The sequence below is a fragment of the Uranotaenia lowii genome, chromosome 2 (assembly GCF_029784155.1).
Source record: "Uranotaenia lowii strain MFRU-FL chromosome 2, ASM2978415v1, whole genome shotgun sequence".
Lineage (NCBI taxonomy): Eukaryota > Metazoa > Arthropoda > Insecta > Diptera > Culicidae > Uranotaenia > Uranotaenia lowii.
Window position 1 is genome coordinate 376,325,810 of NC_073692.1, and position 19,258 is coordinate 376,345,067.

General features: G+C 34.4%; 1 protein-coding gene and 1 long non-coding RNA gene across 2 annotated transcripts in view; one reads left to right on the plus strand and one right to left on the minus strand.

The window, feature by feature from the left end:
- Positions 1 to 19,258, minus strand: part of LOC129740893 (neuropeptide Y receptor type 2) — a 513,355-nt gene that overhangs the window by 402,882 nt on the left and 91,215 nt on the right. The gene's annotated exons all lie outside the window — the stretch shown is intronic.
- Positions 10,227 to 10,714, plus strand: LOC129740894 (uncharacterized). The gene is made up of 3 exons (XR_008736379.1): positions 10,227 to 10,378; positions 10,446 to 10,565; positions 10,630 to 10,714. It is a non-coding gene; the product is annotated as an uncharacterized LOC129740894 (long non-coding RNA).

Consider the following 19,258-nt stretch of genomic DNA (forward strand, 5'->3'; position numbering starts at 1 on the left):
ACCCAAACTGACTAGATAACGTGCAAAGCTTATGAGTTGACCCAATACTGAAATGTTATAATTCATTTAGTTATTTTAAAGCGATTTCAGATGAGGAAACTAAAAAGGGATTTGTGTATGATCGAATAGATCCTTAAACCTGGCTAGGATTTTAGTTCGTCTCTATCGCATTGGAAAACATGGACAAAACATTTTTCATAATTCTTCATTTGGCATAAGAAAATTTACAAATAGTAATAACGTATATTAAGTTCTGAACGTGTATTAAGTTCTGAACACCAAAATATAGGTGGCCCAAGATACCCCACAAAATGTGGCCCACGATTCCCCACAAGCAATGATTTGGAAATTGGTTGCGTTTGTGTGACATATTTACGTTTCATCAAAAATTCCTTTTTCATGTGAAACAACATGACAAAACCAAGTTTATAAGCGTTTGAGCATGTTTTTGTTATGTACTTGAGGTCTCCCACGGATACAATTTTGCGGGCGCTTGTTTAATTATGTAAGTACATTTTTCTAGGCTAGTTTCATAAAAGAAGCATATGATACGTTCATAAGTCAACAACATATAGAAAAACATGCTTGCCAAAGCGACGACGATGACAGTTTGATTTGGATTTTTATCTCAACACACAGTTGAGATAATTGAAGTGGCCCACGTTTCCCCATGGCCCACGTTACCCCACTCTTCCCCACCTAATTTTACCAAATAGTATACCATCATTGATTAAAAAATCAACTAAAATTACAATTTTCAAATTATCAAAATTGTACGGTATATGACACATTATCTGTGAATTCCATTAAACATTTTCCAATGTTTTCCGATTGAGATTTGTTGACTACATACAAATCATTGGTATAATGAGCATTCAAGCGGACTCTAGTTTTTATATTGAGGAGTTTGGATAGCCTAAGAGAGGTAGTAAGATCGTACCAAAATAATTTAAAAATCGTAAAAAAATCACCGAATCATATCAACATTATAACTAAAGTAACTTTTGCAAATATTGTAAAACATCGAAAGCTTCATGTGAAAATTTTCCAGTTTGTTATTTTTTGCTAAGCTTTATTAAAATTTAATCAACTCCAAATATATTTTAATTGGCATCTTGCTTTGTATTGATGCACAAATACATCAATAATGAAAAACTAATCAGAATTTACAGTTGGGTAGTAGAATTCAACTAGATCCGGTTTGGTACTGACAAATCTCCCAGAAGAACGATTTTTTAACAATTTTTTTACCTACAAAAAGTTCTATGATTATCAAAGAATCAAATTCATATGCGTCCTGTTTTAAGAAAGTTTTCCAAATACACTTGTCAAAGCGAGATACTGGAAATTTTTGAAATAGTTCAATTGAGTTGAAGTTGAGGTCCGTACTTTGAAAAATCAATATTAGTTATGATATATGTAACTAGAGTTTGTTGAAAAAGAATTCTTTTAAATGTCAAAAGCATGGGAACGTTACTTTATTTCATCAATTCCATTCCGCGGTTTTTTAAATTTGTCGATCGAATTTTTCTAAGAAGAACGGTAAACTTGAAATTGTTGAAAAAGGGCGATCATTTTTTAAATATTTGAAGACCATAAAATTGACTTAATGTCACGCCATTTGACATTTTTGGGATGGATAAACCAAGGAGGTTTTAATTGCTTTGAAAAGATTTACCTGAACATAAGTTTCGAGGGATAATTAATTTCGTATTACGTAATATTTCCACTTTTTTTTCAAATGGAGCAAAATTTTTTTTAAATTTGCAAGTAACAAAAATGATTTATTAAGATGAATCTATACTAAGGTTGCCAGAATTTTTTCAAAACGTATCCAGGCCGGACAAATCCGGGCTATTTTATCTAAAAACCTGGCATAGTTCGGGCATCTGATTTTAAAACTGTTTACCAAAAATCCGGGCAAATTTGGTCAATAAACAGGAACTACTCAACAAAAATCATGGAAAAAAAACCTTTCAAGGTTTGTTTAATAAAAATTGCTCAAAAAAATCTCGTTTCCGGGCATTTTTCAATGAAATTCGGGCAACCGACCGAACCGGACTTTGCCCATTTTTTTTTAATATCCGGGAAAACCCGGATAAAATCGGGTAATCAGGCAAACTTTATCTAAACTTGATGTGAACAAAGCAAAAGTTTTTATTTTTATAGTGTTTAAAAAAAACTGTTATTATTTGTTTTATTTTGAACATTCAAGAAACATGTTTTTTTGGCCCGCACGCCAGTCTCATTTCAGAAACTTGGCCCGCCTGTTGAAAATGTTGGCCACCCATGCTTTAAAGTTTTAGACTTTTGATTCGATTTGAGTAGCTAAGCTAAGATCAGTCATTTCAGTCATATTATTCAAAACAAAATCATAGAACTAAAATGCGTAATTGTTCCTTACAACGCATTTAATTTTCCTTCTATTCAAGACCAATGAGTGACACCCTCTGTAGTCGGTTTTCTGCAGCTTTTTTCGCTCGCTGCCGGATGCAGTTTTGCAAAACGCTTTACCGGTCGGAAAAGTGCCATAAGGATACCGGGACCGGGTACTCGAAACAGACGACTTCCAGTTGCCACATGATGCCAGTCAGCCAGCCAGGCTGCCATCTCATCTGTGGTGGTGGTAAAAAATTAATCATACGGGAGTGAAACTGTTGCTATACTTAGGTACATATGTATATGGTAGTTAGATCCTCCACCATCCTTTGGGGACTCTTTTCCACACCTTTCCCGGATTTTCCGACTCATTCCTCCTCCGGTAGACAGGCACAAGGATCGTCGTTAAAATCCAATACACGGGGCCCAAGCATCGTCTCGTTTTGTCATTAAAACTGACATAAACTCAGGCACACAGCCACACACATACACAGGCACACATACAAACAACGCATGATGGCGGACGGAAGTACTCTCTCGTTGTGCACTCTTTACCATATGGGATAATTTTGCTGCCCGGGTTGAAGAGGCCACACACTTTGGACGGTGGAGTGCTTGAGAGTAAGAGCGGTTTTTGTGTGTAAACATCGTAATATTCCGAGCCTGGCTGGAATGCCTCTTCAAAAGTAAAAGGAAGAACAAACGAAGAGGTTAAGGTGACTTTAACATTTGCGGCCGTAATAAGCTTGCCACAAAGTTTATGCTGCAAATTTAATTAAAGTAAACAACGGTTTGGGAGATTTTATCTTAAAATTTAGATATTCTCGTTTTCGACCGATGAACTGGCACCTTAATCTTGTTAACAGGGAATTCTTCAGACATCGTCGGGGGCTCGGTCGTGACATTGCATAATGAACGCATGACGACAACCGAAGAAGTGCGTCGAATTCCTCTGATTGGAAAATGTCCATAATTAATGTCTGCAGTTGACTCTCATCCTCCTCGAACCATTCCTAGTGATTCTTAGTCACGTGTCTGTTTTCCCGTTGATGATAGTTTAAGAAGGTTGCTACCTTTAGTTGAAACATGATATATACTCCTAAAGAAAGCAGTAATACCTCGCTTAAACCACAGAAGAAGACGGTTTTGCATCTTTGTTGTTGATGGGGCACGTTGTTGTCGGAAACGAGAAACTTTCCAACAAGTATCGTCGAAAGCATTGACGAAAGTACTCCTTCTCACCCGCGCGAACTTTATACACAAGTTCATCCTAAAGGAAGCGAAGTGAAAGTTTTCCACTAAGGACAGCTTAAAGGGGTCTGATGACTGTTTTGTTGTATGCAATTTTCTGCCGCACAACGGTAATCACTAAGTGATACTACAGCGGAAAATAATAATAAACATCATCCATCGAGGAGTCCCCCTGTTTGGTCCTTAGTAGTTGATAATCAAATCATGGTCTGAGAGTCTTAGCGATCTTGTTGAGGGATTTGAAGTTGCTTCGGGTGCATTACCAACTTGTAATTACATATATAAAAAGTCTTTTTATGAATTAAATCGGATTTTTGCATTCCTAAGACAGTTCTAGTTTGAATACATAAAACATTATTGCTTTAAGAAGAGAAATCACCGTGAGTTTGTTTTATGAAATTAATTGCGGCTTTATCGGTGAAGGTTAAAGAGTTGAAATGAAAGACGGATAGAATATCAGAAGAAAATTCTAAGGTGGCGAAAAGAGCAAAGAGCATTTGAAATAGAAACTTGACCACATACTAAATTTTTTGTCCCACACCAATTAACTGTATTGAAGAAGTAGTACCCAATAGAGAAGGCACTACGTTTTTCGATACAGTTAATTATGGATGGTTCGACCGCCATGTGAATGCACATGTGCATGTGTTCGACACATGTGCATTCACATGGCGGTCGAACCATCCATAATTAACTGTATCGAAAAACGTAGTGCCTTCTCTATTGGGTAATCATTTGTCTATTGGGTACTGTTTTGTTACATCATCAAAGATCGTCATCACTGGATGCCCCAACGAGATATGTCAGTTAGATATACTTTTGCTATTCTTTATTATTCATCCTGATTTTTTTACTTTAACGACAACGAGGTTGAGAATTATACTAGAAGTTAAAAACGCGAAAACTTGGCTTTCTCTCGTGGTGACACAACAGGTACTACTTCTTCAATACAGTTAATTGGTGTGGGACAAAGAATTTAGTATGTGGTCAAGTTACTATTTCAAATGCTCTTCGCTCTTTTCACCACCTTAGAATTTTCTTCTGATATTCATCCGTCTTTCATTTCAACTCTTTAACCCTCACCGATAAAGCCGCAAATTAATTTCATAAAATAAAAAATTATATCAGCATCTTTGTCAATTATATATAGACACTAGCTGACCCGGTGTGCTTTGCTACACCCTTCAACAATAAATGATATTTTCAGAAATAATTCAAATTTTTATTGTTTTGTTAGTATTATTTTAAACCAAATTATTACATAATTCAAAAGCAACAGTTATACAATGAGAGCTGCAGCTGGAGTTTCGAATTGAAACACAAATATGACTTAAATCCTTTCTTTCCCTCTCTACACTGTAAAGCGTGAGGGTCTATACAATCGTAGAAAAATATCTCGTAACCAAGTACCTTTCCATGCCATTTTTTTCCATTTGATGGCTTCGTTAGCATTAATTAAAAACTTATGCTAACAAAATTGTATTGGGCTCACCACCCTCGTCCTATGTACCTACTCACTGAAAGGAGGATGGTGTGTCAGATAATCATAAAATCATATCAAAATGATTTTCCATGTTAAGTTTGGTCAATTCCTCGGATTTTGTAAAAAAAAGTTTAATATAAGCTTTCCTCTTTCCTTGCTGTATTCCCAATTCTATTCTCTTACTGCCAGAAAGGAATTGTTTCACATAGAAAAAGTATTTTTCGTACTCAAATACTTTTTGATGCCAAATTTGGTTTCATTTGCTCGATAAATTCTCGAGTTATGCAAAAAAATTATATGGAAGCTCCCCTTTCCCTTTTAATATCTTTTTCGCTGAAAAAAAGGTGGGGCATCAATTTTTGATAGAAACATTTCTCGAATCCAAATACCCTCATATGCCAAATATGGTTCAATTTGCTCGATCAACTCTCCAGTTATACTGAAAATTGTAAGGGAGACCTTTCCTCCCCTTTTCATCCACCTCTTTGAAGGAGTGAGGGATACCAAATATTCATAGAAGCATTTCTCGTACCCAAATATCGTTCCATGCCAAATTTGGTTCCATTTGCTGTTGTAGTTTTTGTGTTATGATGTAGAAATTGTATGAAACTCCCCTCCCTCTTTCCTTTCTCCCCACTGGAAGGAGAAAGGGTTCTCAAACAATCATTAGAACATGTCACGTTCCCAAATACCCGTTCATGCCAAATTTGGTTCCATTTGCTTTGTTAGTTTTTGAGTAGTGTAAAAAATTATAAAAGAGGCCCCTCCCCCCTTAATATCTCCCTACTGAAAAGAGGGATGGGTCTCAAATAATCATAAAAACATTTTTCGTATCCAAATACCCTCCCATACCAAATTTGGTTCCATTTGCTTTATTAGTTTTTGAGTTATGTAAAAAAATATGAAAGAGGCCCCTCCCCCTTTCTACAAAAAGGGGGATGGGTCTCAAATAATCATTGAAATATTTTTCGTATCCCAATACCATCCCGTGCCAAATTTGGTTCCAATATCTTGATTAGTTTTCGAGTTATATGAAAAATTGTAAGGAAGCCCCCTCCCCCCTTCCTATCAACCCACTGAGAGGAGGGAGGGGTACCTAATATTCATAGGAAAATTCTTCGTACCCAAATACACTCCCATGCCAATTTTGATACCATTTGCTTGATGGGTGCTCGAGTCATGCAAAAAATTGTCTTTTGTTTGAGAGGCCCCTCCCTCCCTTATTAAGAGAGGGAGGGGTCTAAAACCATAATAGGAACCTTCCCCGGCCTCCAATACCCCCACCAGCCAAGTTTTACGCAAATCGGTTCAGTAGTTTCCGAGTCTATAGGGAACAGACAGACAGACAGACAGACAGAAATTCATTTTTATATATATAGACTAGCTGACCCGGTGTGCTTTGCTACACCTTTCAAAATCAAACGATATTTTCAGAAATTATTCATATTTTCATTGTTTTGTTGGCATTATTTTAAATCAAATTTATACATAATTCATAAGCAACGGCTATAAAATGTGAGCTGCAGCTGGAGTTTCGAATTGCAACACAAAGATGACTTAAACAAATTATTTGAATTTTGAGCTATAAATTTGTGTTAAAGATCTGATAATTTCAATCTTTTTCTTCAAGCTTCGCCCTGAAAAAGGAGGGTCTCAAATTAATCGTACACAAACAATCTAACTTATAAAATATGGTTGTATTGGCTTGATATTCTCTGGATTTATACTAAAAACTGATAAGAGAGCCCCTCCTGTCCTTCCCTTCACCCCCTGCTGAATGGAGATCGTGATCTTTAATAATATCTGCCCATTTTTTCGTGCACAAAAATTCTCTTATATCAAATATAGCTCCATTGGTTAATAAGTTTTTAAGCTTTACAACATAATTTATATGGAGCCCCCTCCTTTCTTCCCCGCTCTACTCTGTAAAGCGTAAGGGTCTATAACATTCGTAGAAACATATCTCGTAACCAAGTACCTTTCCATGCCATATTTGTTTCCATTTGTTGGCTTCGTTAGCATGAATTGAGAACTTATGCTAACAAAATTGTATTGGGCTCACCTCCCTCCTTCTACTCACTGAAAGGAGGATGGTGAGTCAGATAATCATAGAATCATACCAAAATGACTTTTCATGTTAAGTTTTGTCCATTTCTCGGATTTTGTAAAAAAAAAAGTGAAATGTAAGCTTTCCTCTTCCCTTCCTATTCTTTCCTATCCCAATTCTATCATCCTACTGCTAAAAAAGAATTGTTTCACATAGAAAAAATTCTCGCATTGAAATACCATCCCATGCCACATTTGGTTTTGTTTGCGTAGTAAATTCTTGAGTTATGCATAAACTTTAAAGGAAGTACCATACCCCTTCCATGAAGGGGCGAGAACTTAATATTCATAAAAGTATTTTTCGTACTCAAATACTTTATGATGACAAATTCGGTTTCATTTAATCAATTAATTCTCGAGTTATGCAAAAAAAATGGTATGAAAGCCCCCCTTTCTCCCTTTATATTTTCCCGCTGAAAATAAATGGGGCTTAAATTTATTATAGGATTATTTCTCGTATCCAAATACACTCACATGCCAAAAATGGTACCATTTGCTCGATCCGCTCTCCAGTTATACTGAAAATTGTAAGGGAGACCTCTCCCCCACCTTTCCATCCCACTCTTTGAAGGAGTGAGGGATACCAAATATTCATAGAAGCATTTCTCGTACCCAAATATCGTTCCACGTCAAATTTGGTTCCATTTGCGGTTGTAGTTCTCGAGTTATGCAGTAAAAATTGTTTGAAACTCCCCTTCCTCTTTCCTTACTCCCCGCTGGAAGAAGGAAGGGGCCTCAGACAATCATTAGAACATGTCACGTTCCCAAATACCCGCCCATACCAAATTTGGTTCCATTAGCTTAATTAGTTTTTGAGATATGTAAAAAATTATAAAAGAGGCCCCTCCCCCCTTAATATCTCCCTACTGGAAAGAGGGAGGGGTCTCAAATAATCATAGAAATATTTTTCGTATCCAAATATCCTTGCATGCTAAATTTGGTTCCATTAGCTTTATTATTTTTTGAGTTATGTAAAAAAATATGAAAGAGCCCCCCCCCCCACCCCTTTCTACTGGAAAGAGGGAGGGGTCTCAAATAACCATTGAATTATTTTTCGTATCCAAATACCTTCCCATGCAAAATTTGGTTCCAATATCTTGATTAGTTTTCGAGTTGTATGATAAATTGTAAGGTAGCCCCCTCCCCCCTTCCTATCACCCCATTGAGAGGAGGGAGGGGTACCTAATATTCATAAGAATATTCCTTGTTCCCAAATACCACCCCATGCTAAATTTGATACCATTTGCTTGATGCGTTCTCGATTTATGCGAAAAATTGACTTTTGCTTGGGAGGCCCCTCCCCCCTTTCATGAGAAAGGGAGGGGTCTCGAACCATAATAGCAACCTTCCCCTGCCTCCAATGCCCCCACCTACCAAGTTTCACGCAAATCGGTTCAGTAGTTTCCGAGTCTATAGGGAACAGACAGACAGACAGACAGACAGACAGACAGACAGACAGACAGACAGACAGAAATTCATTTTTATATATATATAGACTAGCTGACCCGGTGTGTTTTGCTACACCTTCCAAAATTTATTGAAATTTGTGGTTCCTAGCTATACAACTTGTTATCTTTTTGCACAAAATTTTTAATTCAATTTAAAATTATTGAAATGTTTCATTGAAATAAAATTGCAACTTTTTTATTTTAAAGACTAAATCATTTTTTTTTTAAATCCGTGTTTTAATCCTTTTTATGATTCTGGATCCCTTTGCTTCATAAGTTTATAACTAATGCCAAAATATTTTGTTTATATATAGATCTTCGCTGTCCTTTTTTAATATGGAGTGGGTCTCAAACTTTCATAGAACATTTTTTGAATCAAAATAACGGCAAGGGACATTTTTTTCACCCATTTGTTCTCGTTACATCAGAAAAACATTTCTTGTATACAAATACGATCCCATGTCATATATGGCTCCCTTCGCTATAAGATCTCGAGATATTCAAACAATGGATGACCCTCTTTCCACTTTATATATAAGATGAGGGGACCTAAAACCATCGAAGTAACATTGCCCGTACACAATATGCTCCCATGCAAATTTGGATCCATTTTCTCGATTAGTTATCGAAATATTTTTTAAAAAATGTATGAGTGACCCTCTTCCCACTTTTTATCGTTCCACTGAATGGAGGGAGGGGTGTTAAACCACCGGAAAAACATTTCTTGTGCTCGAATACCTTCTCATGCCAAATTTAGTTTCGTTTGCTTTATTAGTGGCAAGTTATGCTATAAAATTTGTATCGGAGCCCCTCTTCCAACCTATATTCTGGCGGGGCGCAAGATCAAACATTCCGTGTATTTAAATACACTCCTATACTATGCTATGCTGTTCTGTTTCATTTGCTCGATTGTATGATTGTTCCCAAGCCAATATTTGGTTCCATTTGTTAGATAAGTTCTTGATTAATGCTAAACAATCGTATGTGTACTCCCGTCTTCCGTAACTGTATCCCCAATTGAAGGAGAAAGAAGTTGTAACCCATCCAGTGGTAACGATCGTCTGCGGTAATAAATTCGATGCCTTGGACATGGTATTGTCCCTCCACCCAGGGAAGGGCATGAAAGTTGGGAAAAATCTTGTTCTTACACTCATTTCATTACACTAACAATCCATGACACATCACAATACAATTGAACGTGTAATCAAATAGCCACTCGAACACAATAGGATCTCATTACTTATCAAATTAATCATCGGCAATATAAAATCCACTAAGCCCCGCAATAGCTGACAATCATCATCACCCTCATTACATGGTATGAGTAGACAGTATACTTGTTTAACACCACAAACGTCTCTCATCACTACTCAGTAGAGGATACTCAACTGAGTAGTATACTCAAGGTGTCGGAGTCTCCCAGAACTCCAATCGAACTAAATGAAATCAACTACCGATCGAGTGTTCAACCACGCTGCAAAGTAGACATCAGTACCAGTTGTCGGTTAACCGTAAAGCAGGCGTGTGGTTATCAAGCATAAGAGTGTCTAACCGTTTTTTGTGACATTGAAACCGTTTTTAATCCGGCTTGTAGTAAGTGATTTGAAAATTACTACCGGTGACCAATAACTTATAAGTGCCTGACCGATAACGCAGCTACAAGGCTGAGCGTTGATAATTTCTGCGATTTGGTGTAATTGTGATCACAAAGGTAAAAAAAAAATCTAGAAATGATTGTCATATATCCGATACATACAAAGTCCACATTTTACGTACAGGGCCGTCTAAGTGAAAACTGGTTTCGCCGAACGAATAAGATATTTTCTGCATGGTTTTCACTTCCTGGATGATGGACCCCACAATGATGGGCTAGGTTCCATTATGTGGATATGAGATCGGTAAGATACTAAATCTCATGAAAATGGATAAATTTTCTAATTTGCTTCTTGGTCTTCCCTGCAGACCTATTTCTTTCCGGAACTTGTTTTATTCTTTAAACAAGTATCCAGAGTGGCTATTTTGATGACGCCAAAAGCCAATCCGAACAAAATGGATTCCGGCTTGGATTGCATGCGTGCATGCTTTATATGATGGCTGTCGTCGAGGGATACACTTTAGTTTAAGACATAAATACACTTATACACACACACATCTAGTATTAAGTTTTAACATTTTTTTTTAATTTAAAGTTTTAGAATTAGTTTTAAGTAGTTAGGTTAGGTTTAAATAAAAATTTTAAATGAATGACTATTTTTTCAATACTAAATACTCATCTTTTTATTTTGGAAAACTTTGATTCCTGTACCTGGGCCTGGATGCAAACGGGTGGAAAATCGTCAAAAATTCTGAACGCGAACCTGGTCGACTCGTAACCGCATGGTAAGGTGAAGCCTCAGGTGAGTCGATAAATTCTTTTGTCAGAGTCTCATGCGAGGAGAAATTTCTTCTAATGACAAAGTCTCAAAAAAGGAAATAACCATTTTACGTATCCAAATGCTTTTCCATGCCAAAGTTGTTTCCATTCGCTCGATGAGTTCTCGAGTTATGCGAAAAAAATATAAAGGACCCCTCCCCCCTCTCCTTCCAATCACCCCACTGGAAGGAGGTAGCAGTACCAAAGATTCACAGAAACATTCTTTGTGCTCAAATTGCCTCGCAAGCCAAATTTCGTTCCATTTGCTGGGTAAGTTCCCGTGTGATAAAACAAATTGTATGGGAGCACTCTCCACTCTTAAGATTTTCCGACTTTAAGAACGAAGGGTTCTCAAACTACCATAGACACATTTCTCGTAACCAAATACCTTCCCACATCACTTGCTTGATTAGTTTTCCAGTTATGCTGAAAATTGTAAAGGAGCTTCCTCCCCACTTTCTATTTCCTCACTGGAAAGAGGGAGGGGTACCAAATATTCATAGAAATATTTGTCGTACCCTAACACCCTTCCTAGCCAAATTTGGTTTTATTTGCTCGAATAGTTTTCAAGTTATGCAATAAAAAAGTTCTGGAAGCCCCCCTACCTTCTCCCTGTATCTCCACTGGAAGGAGGGAGGGGTCTGAAATAATCATAGAACCATTTCTCGTATTCCACTACCCTCCCATGCCAAATTTGGTTCCATTAGCTTGATTAGTTCTCCAGTTCTGTACAAAATTGTAAGGTAAGCCCCCTCCCCCCTTTCTGTCTCCCCACTCGAAGGAGGGAGGGGTACCAAATATTTCTAGAAACATTCCTCGTACCCAACTTCCCTCCCATGCCAAGTTTGGTTTGATTTGCTTGATGGGTTCTCGAGTTATGAAGACTTATTACTTTCAAATGAAAGACCCCCTCCCCCCTTCCAGGAATAGCGAGGGGTCCCAAACTATTATAGGAACCTTCCCCGGCCTCCAATACCCTTATACGCCAAGTTTCACGCAAATCGGTTCAGTAGTTTTCGAGTCTATAGGGAACAGACAGACAGACAGACAGACAGAAATTCATTTTTATATACATACACTGCCGGCCAAAAGTTTGGGATCACCCACTAAAAAACATGCAAATTTTCATCGTTCATATCTCAGCCGTCTTAGGACATATTGAAAATCTTCTGATCTCATTTGAAAGATAATGAGCAATAGCTATCTCGGAGGTATTTTCTCCAAATATAATGTTTTAGTTTTGAACTTAAAACTAAACCTAAAGTTATAACATTTTCAAAAAGTCGCACTCAATATTCAAAGCCGATCATCTCGGGATAGGGTGGACCAAATTTCAAAATTTGAGTGGCATTAGAATTCCTGTTCTTTACTTCTCAAAACACAATCAAAAAAATTTGAGAAAAAATTCAAGAATGTATTTTTAATTAATAAAATAGACACTTGAGTTATCGTCCAAAAGTTTGGGATCACCTCTTTGTATGGTGAGTTTGGAATCATTCTTATAAAAACATGCAAATTTATTTTATTCATATCTTTCTCATCTAACAACGTATTGCAGAGCTGAAGGGTTCATTTGGAAGCTAAGGAATTGTTGTTTTTTAATAAATTCATTCAAAAATTATATTTTAAGGTGAGAACTATAAAAAAAATCTGGGAACTTTCAAAAAAACAATTAATTAAAGGTGATTTTTTTATGGTTATCACTTCAAAATATAATTTTTGAATGAATTTAATGAAAAACAACAATTCCTTAGCTTCCAAATGAACCCTTCAGATCTGAAATAAGATGTTAGATGAGAAAGATATGAATAAAACAAATTTGCATGTTTTTATAAAAATGATCCCAAACCCATCATACAAAGAGGTGATCCCAAACTTTTGGACGATAACTCAAGTGTCTATTTTATTAATTAAAAATACGTTTTTGAATTTTTTCACAAAATTTTTTGATTGTGTTTTGAGAAGTAAAGAACAGGAATTCTAATGCCACTCAAATTTTGAGATTTGGTCCACCCTATCCCGAGATGATCGGCTTTGAATATTGAGTGCGATTTTTTGAAAATAGTATAACTTTAGGTTAAGTTTTAAGTTCAAAACTAAAACATTATATTTGGAAAAAATACCTCCGAGATAGCTATTGCTCATTATCTTTCAAATGAGATCAGAAGATTTTCAATATGTCCTCAGACGGCTGTGATATGAACGATCAAAATTTGCATGTTTTTTAGTGGGTGATCCCAAACTTTTGGCCGGCAGTGTATATAGATAGATATAGATATTACAGACTAATGAAAAAAAGTTACAGAGTATTAGCAAGAAAAGCTCTCATATGACTTTATCAGTAATAAGTTGCTCGGAAAGACAAACAACATAAGAGGGTTGAAGACATCATTGGAGCGGGAACAGTTCAATCTCTAGGAAAATGATCTAAATTTGGATCGAGGTCTTGAGCGAAATCACTTTCTAGATCAGGTTTTGCAACAATGCAACTAGATCTGATTTGGAAAAAGATCATAACCAGATTCAAATGAGATTTTAGATCAGAATCAAAATCTTATTCTCCGAGCAGACTTTGATGCCTGAATCGAAAGCAATCAGTTATCAAAATGAGCTATCAATGTAAAAATGATAGCATAATTTAGTATCGTATTTTTGCTCGATGGTAAAATCAAGTTTCATTTAACCCTCATCCGTGTTAATATGACACTATTGGAAGTTTGGATGCTTAAATGTTTATTCAAGGGCAGCCAGAATCTGCTGGGACCTTCGATGAATTCATGAAATCTTTGATTTGGTATCATTTCTTTTTTATGGAAGCATCCTGAAAGACTAGACAAAATTCCCTATTTAGACCTTGAGTGTAAATTTGACACATCTCGTTTAAAATCGCTATAGGCATCTCTCTTGTTTTTCTAACGATTTTCATAAAACTAATAGTTTTGGAAATATCTTAACGTAACTCAAATATATTTCTCAGACAATATTCAGTTAAAACTATTTGATTTTTTATAATTCAACATTTGAGAAAAAAAAATCGGAAAAACATGCTTCGGAAAAAAGAGTGTAAAGCTTAGTTCTGTCAGAAATGAGACACTTTCTTTTGCTTACAGCTCATTTACTAGGAATAGGACATTTAAAATTTTAACAGCATTTTGCTGCCTGTAGAAAGTACTACTCGGCTAATTTTTTCCAAAATTAAAATTTACGAGTTTTTGAGATACTTACGATATTAGAGTAAAAGAAAAAAAATTGCACAATTTCCTTTATTAAACTGATAGCTGACAAAACCGTTGATTAATCAGAGAATTACTGTGTGTGAGTGATGAAAAAGTATGCCAACACTGTAAAAAATATCCACAAAGTTCAAATCAAGCATTGAAGTGAAGCACATGATAGGCAACTACGGTTAAAGATCATCAGGGAAGTCGAGTCTTTTACCAGCATTTTTGATTTTCAATAAGCGAAAATGAGTTATGAGTCATTCAAACCTAACCTCAAATAACAATTTTTTCTAGTTCCAGAGCTCGTAAGCTGTATAGCAGGAATCGAGAATATAAGACAGATAATTTCTGATGGACGACAAAACTAATGAAAAACCCCATTTCAACTAATTTCAGCGTTTGGAAGCAACATACATATTAAAGCACAATTTAAATATAAGTTTAATATAAAAATATCATGAATTGCCAAGATTCGGCTCTTGTGGAAAAAAAACAACAATTTTCAAAACAAAAACTTTAGTTTTCGCTGTTTTAAAAGCTTCAAAAGAGTAGATAATCTTGTATGTACTCTTCGCAACCTGCGATCCATACAAACCGATTATACTTAAAGTTTAATTTCATGATGGTTTTACTTCGATATTGTCAGATTTTTCCTGCAGAAATTCCATTTAAAACGCTTTAAAGGGGTTCAAAAATAATCAAGTTTTGTTATTTCGCTGTATCCACTAAATTGCCATCAGTTTATTTTGAAAGAAAAGTATCGGAACGAAAAATAGCAGAAATTGAAGGTAGAGAATGCAGGCACCTAAAATACAAACCGGACCAAGTAAAAGCTTGAAAAACAGATCAATATCACGACTAAAAAAGTGTTCGCCCGCCGATAAGATATCCCTGAAATAAAGTAGAAATATTTCTTACAAAAATCGATAAAAAAAATATTTCAATTTTTTTCATGAATTATCATAAGATTACCTTTATTCCCTCCCATTTCTAGAAGAACTAAGCTTTAGATCAGCTGCGGAATGCTAAAAAACAATTCATTTAGTGCTCAAGAGTGCTGAAATAAGAAACTATACAATGTGCATAAGAATATATTTTTTTTTTGATTTTTTTTTTTTTTAGATTTAAATCCCGTACTTTTCAACCAATCAACCGCCAAAATTGTGCCAGTCACAGTAGAAAACTTTGAAAAGTGGATTGTGAATTTGAAGTAAATTGACACATTTGACACATCATATTTTGGTAAAGCGCAGCGCAATTGTATTAAATTAAGGTTGCCAGATTGCCCGGTTAAATCCGGATTTGTCTGGATATTTAATACAAAATTTAGGAAAAGTCCGGCCTGGCCCGGACTTTATTTGCCAGATCAAACAAAAAAAAATACAAATTAAGGTCCTCAGGATCAAAGGGGTGCAAGTCCCAAAACCATTAATTTTGATTGAAGTATACCTAGCATTTCTTCACGTTTTATCGTACATTTGGTGCAAAGCTCCTATTTTGTATATATTTTATTAACAGTTTTTCGATTGAATTAAAACTGCTCTTTCTTCTAAAGCTTCTGTTCCAGTTAAATGGGCCAGTGACAACGACTATATGCCCTTAGAACTGCTCGAATTGCAAAAATATATTGAAAATCTAGCACCTTCCCAACTTTGAAGCGCGTTTTCTCGAAACTATCATTTAGGAACTTGCACCCCTCTGATCCCAAGTGCCTCGATTATATTGAAATTTGGTTAACTTATGGGCCCAAAACGAAACTTTTAAAGCAAGTTTTATGGAAATAATCATGACAGGTTTTTTGGAAGCTTAGAGTACGATTTAAATTTAAATCAGCAGATGAGTATTGATGAAAACTTTTTTATTAAATATTTTTTAAAAATAATTCCCGAATTTTGACAGAATTGCGCGGATTTACCCGGATTTTTGGACAACAATTTCAAATCAAATTCTCGGATTTTGCCAGGGTTTTAACATAAAATAGCCGGGATACGTGCTGAAAATTTTCTGAAAACCTTAAATTAAATACACCACTAGAATCGGTATAAAATTGCCTTCCTGATGAATATAGATTTATTGCAGAAATTCAATGCAAAGTTGATTTCAAGTGCAAGAAAATCTAAGAATTTTTTTTTCTTAAAGTTCAAAAATAAAGCTAACTCTGAAAATCTGTCAAAAATTCTGCGTTTCGTATTTAGAATATCTAAAGTTGAGAAAATGTGCCAAATTGCGTCAGCTTTGCAATCCTTTTTTCAAAATTTATCTGGTGTGACTGAAACAATTTTTACGGTTTATTGATTGAAAAGTTCGGTTTTTACACCACTTTTCTACATTTGGGTGGACATGATCTTAAAAAAATTCAAATAAATATATATCCTTGTCCGCAACCTATTGCTTCTAATTTCAGCGTCAAATTGACACTCCGAAACTCTAACGGGTAAAATTTTCCGAACGGATGAGAGTTAAGCATCAATATATCGAAAAAAAAATTATGCCAAACCAATAGCTTAATAAGGCGTGAGACCAAAATGAAAGCACTACTTGGCATTGTTTTTTCCTAGATAACAAAACAAGGCATCACCAAGCTTTAATTCTTTTAATCGAGTAGAAAATTGAGGTGGAAATGATGTCATGATTAGGTGTACCATCATTTGGTTTCGATGAGAACTAGACATCACTCAGGCCCCAATAATGTGATAAAAGATTGCAAATTGAAATCAAAATGTCATAAATTCTAATGAATTACACAAATAGCACAGCTATGCCAACTTATGGTTTTATTAAAAGTGTCGTTTGCCGATTTTTCTAATTTTCTTTGGTCTCCTTTATGGTGATTTTTTGGGGTTGAAACTTTGAGGGTATTTGGGGCACCCCTAAATTAAGTTCAATTGAGCTGAATTTTTTCACAAGGCAGTGTTTTGGGTCAATTTACAAAATGTATTTGGTTGGTTTTCAAAATGCTAACCTATAGATATAAAAAAAAAGCAATTTTCATTTGTTTGTGCTGAAAGCGGCATAAGTGCATAAGATTACGAAAGATCTTAATTTCTGAGAAAATTTCACATAAGAAACGTATTATTGGTATTATTTCAGGACAACCAGCGGCTTAAAATATTTGACATTCATGGTAAAATTTATTCCATGGTACATTGGTCTTAAAAGGTAGAGTTGTTTTAGTACAAAAAACTGTTTTTTTTTTATTTTTTATTAATTTATACATAATCAATTAAAAGCGTTGGAAAGTATGAATTACAAGTAAAAATTATTATTTTCTCAAAGTTTTACTAAAATCGAAATAACAAATACTTACTAAATGATTGGCTTCATTAGCAGATCAGTTTTCAGTTGCTTGATGCATCTAACCAGGGCCAAAGCTTACCTGCAAAAAGAGAAAACAATGAAATGTTGAGTTTATTTTTGGCATTGGACTGAATAAAAGAATCCTTCTTTTCTTAAGATAATAAATAAGAAAATTCAAATTAAAAAAAAAATGAAGCTAATGGCTTTTTTCTGGTGATAGTTTCACAAGAAAAATAAATTCGACGTTTTCAGGCCCTATGCGAGAACAGAAACGAAAAGTTAGAATATGAAGAGACTGTGGTATTAATCACGATCAAAATGGTCAAAATTATCAACACAGTCAAAACAATCAAAATTATCAAAATTGTCAAAATTGTCAAAATTGTCAAAATTGTCAAAATTGTAAAAATTGTCAAAATTGTCAAAATTGTCAAAATTGTCAAAATTGTCAAAATTGTCAAAATTGTCAAAATTGTCAAAATTGTCAAAATTGTCAAAATTGTCAAAATTGTCAAAATTGTCAAAATTGTCAAAATTGTCAAAATTGTCAAAATTGTCAAAATTGTCAAAATTGTCAAAATTGTCAAAATTGTCAAAATTGTCAAAATTGTCAAAATTGTCAAAATTGTCAAAATTGTCAAAATTGTCAAAATTGTCAAAATTGTCAAAATTGTCAAAATTGTCAAAATTGTCAAAATTGTCAAAATTGTCAAAATTGTCAAAATTGTCAAAATTGTCAAAATTGTCAAAATTGTCAAAATTGTCAAAATTGTCAAAATTGTCAAAATTGTCAAAATTGTCAAAATTGTCAAAATTGTCAAAATTGTCAAAATTGTCAAAATTGTCAAAATTGTCAAAATTGTCAAAATTGTCAAAATTGTCAAAATTGTCAAAATTGTCAAAATTGTCAAAATTGTCAAAATTGTCAAAATTGTCAAAATTGTCAAAATTGTCAAAATTGTCAAAATTGTCAAAATTGTCAAAATTGTCAAAATTGTCAAAATTGTCAAAATTGTCAAAATTGTCAAAATTGTCAAAATTGTCAAAATTGTCAAAATTGTCAAAATTGTCAAAATTGTCAAAATTGTCAAAATTGTCAAAATTGTCAAAATTGTCAAAATTGTCAAAATTGTCAAAATTATCAAAATTGTCAAAATTGTCAAAATTGTCAAAATTGTCAAAATTGTCAAAATTGTCAAAATTGTCAAAATTGTCAAAATTGTCAAAATTGTCAAAATTGTCAAAATTGTCAAAATTGTCAAAATTGTCAAAATTGTCAAAATTGTCAAAATTGTCAAAATTGTCAAAATTGTCAAAATTGTCAAAATTGTCAAAATTGTCAAAATTGTCAAAATTGTCAAAATTGTCAAAATTGTCAAAATTGTCAAAATTGTCAAAATTGTGTCAATATTCTGTCAAAATTGTGTAAAAATTGTATTAAAAGTGTGTTAAAATTGTGTTAAAATTGTGTGAAAATTATGTAAAAATTGTGTAAAAATTTTGTCAAAACTGAGTGAAAAATTGTGTTAAAATTGTGTCAAAATTGTGTCTAAATTGTGTCAAACTTATGTCAAAATTATAACAAAATTATATCGAAGTTGTGTGAAAACAGTTAAAATTGACAACTTAAGATTTTCAAAATTGTCAAAAAATCTATGTT